The sequence below is a fragment of the Pseudoliparis swirei genome, unplaced genomic scaffold (genome assembly GCF_029220125.1).
Source record: "Pseudoliparis swirei isolate HS2019 ecotype Mariana Trench unplaced genomic scaffold, NWPU_hadal_v1 hadal_183, whole genome shotgun sequence".
Lineage (NCBI taxonomy): Eukaryota > Metazoa > Chordata > Actinopteri > Perciformes > Liparidae > Pseudoliparis > Pseudoliparis swirei.
This window is the reverse complement of record NW_026613419.1, coordinates 1-2,547: the sequence shown is the minus strand read 5'-3', so window position 1 is coordinate 2,547 and position 2,547 is coordinate 1.

The following is a 2,547-nucleotide window of genomic DNA, read 5'->3' as shown; positions in this document are numbered from 1 at the left end:
TTAGTGACATTGGGTTATAGATATTTCATAATAAGACAGCTTGTAACAGACTCTGTGGCTGTTTTTCAATGAGTAAATCCCATTCCAAAATGTAATATCTGCTTTGTTTGTGCTGTTGATGTGGAGTCTGACGGGGTTCAATGAAGTTTGGGTTACAAGATGTTCCGACGATAAAAGGGTGACGTCGGCCAGGCTGAGAGGAGGTGACGAATACAATGGACAAACAAATTTAACTGACCTGCGAATGACTCACAGCATAACTCGCAAAGATAACTTTCTTAGTGTCTTCCTCTTGAAAAAGCAACTGTTTCAGATGCCTTTATGAAATGATATGCTCTTTGTCAACAGCCATGACTCACGCGGCCTCGGGATGATGAGTGTACGCTAAACGCACACAAGCCGCTACATTCATTGTTGAAAGTGGCGTTGCCAATAACTCAAACACTGATGTCCAAAAGATTCACAATTCTGAAATAAACAAAACAATGTCTGCCTTCGCTGGGGCTCACATGGTAAGATGTGGAAGTAGATCAGTTAATATGAAGGCAAACAATTGATTTGAATGAACAATATGCCTGCATATTTACTGGTATGTTGAGGAGGAAAAGTAACTCATAAACCATTTCAAAGTGGTGTGAGGCTACGATAGGCCAGGAGTCTCCATGCACCGCCCACAAAGCCAAACGTTACGCATAGAGCCACGTCTAGTGGGCAAGTTAGCGGAGAAGTCGAGATCGCTAAAGGCTCAGGATAAATCTTCTAAGTAGTGGCCTCAGAGTCACAGACATTAGTCAGCTGATAAAAGTAGAAATGGTTAGCGACTTATAAAATGAGTCAACAGTACTTGGTAAACTTTAGTTAAAAATAATTAATGAACGCAATAAAAAAGATGTATAGATAGTAAACCAGCTAAAAGTAATTTGTCAATGATTGAAACTGTTGGTTAATAATAACAAATGGCTCAAACTTTGGATAAAGGAACGGAGAGAAATGAGTCAGCTAAAAGCAACGTAAAACAGTTGACATGACTGAGTCGAGGAAAGCTATAGCCTCCTGTAATGTCCAGCTTCTACCAATTCAATTGTAAGAAAAGATGATAATGTAAAGTTCATCCAGTTTCAGCTTCATACTGTAATATTCCGAGTTAAATTATTTAAATAAGTGTAAAATACATGAGCTCGTCTGAAGAGCAGGTTGGAACCACTGCTAAATACATCTTTTGAATTGTATATCAAAGATATATTTAGCCTTTCCTGTGTTGCATTTTTAGCCTGAACAAGTGTGGAGAATTGCCAGGAACAAGCTTTAATTTGAATTCTGTACTAAATACAAACGTCCAAAAAATGCTTCCTGGATCTCTGATGAGGGTGGGACCTCCTTGCTCTGTCTGCAGAGAACCAGACTTGTCACTTTCAATTCAGTCTTGCAACTTTCAGTGGCACAGCATTCAGTGTGATCTTTATTTTTAGCTCAGGAGCTCAATGCATATATCAGCACTGTACTGCGCAAGCACTGACACCCTCTCATGCTCTCATTCACAAGAATTTCTTCATTGTGTGTGTGTGTGTGTGAGAGAGAGAGAGAAAAAGAGGGAGAGAGAGTGTGTGCGCACACGGAGGCAGGTCTTGGCTAAAGTTTATTAACTTTCTCTGAGCCAATAAGGCTCCTTGTGCGTTTTTCCTGCTGACCAATGGGACAGATTGAGAGGTTGGAGGTGGGTGTTGCTTAGCAACTGCAGGTAGAATCTCAGATCATGTCGGACCCATTGTTTTATCTTGCCTCCCTGAGAGACAGTACATGGTACGTGTTGTGATTTGCTCGTAAAAAACACCTCTGTGAAAATGCGTCACCAAGTTGTTAACTCTATTTCTGTATTGTTAAACAAAGATCACGTTGACTTAAATGGCATTTCACTCTCGCGTCAGAGCACTTTTAATAGATTCTCATTATGTTATTACATGTAGCGGCCCTATTTTCCACATAGGGCCACATACAATTGAAGTTTAATTTTATTGTTTGATTACGGAGATAATATCCTTGATTGGACTTCCTGTGGAGTCAGAGATGAGGCTGCTGGAAACAGATCCCACACGTAGAGGAAACATCAGTGTTTGCTTTTGAAGCCATATTGAACCTGCCACACCTGCATTTACCGTCACACTAACACACACAAAGCATTGCACTCTATTATTATACTTCTGATTCAAGAAAGCTGGAGTGTTGTGGTGAATCCAGTGTTTGACAAGAGCCGTGCTGTGTGTGTGGCCATGGAGAGACTACGTATACAAATGTAAGCGTTTGACCCCTCCTTACAACGACTCCCACATCGAAGCTGTGAATTTTTTGTTCCTTGTCGACTTCGATGACCTGACATCAAAATGTCCCAGGGGAATAACTCGTGGAGTGCTGACCATCAACGCTGTCTGTCCACTTCCCACTCAAAGTGGCTCTTGTTGACTTTTCTTTTACCTCTTTGCCTAAAATTGTACGTCAGTGTCCTGCGCCTCATGTTGATGTGAGCGCGCTGAAAAGGGAGGATTCATATTT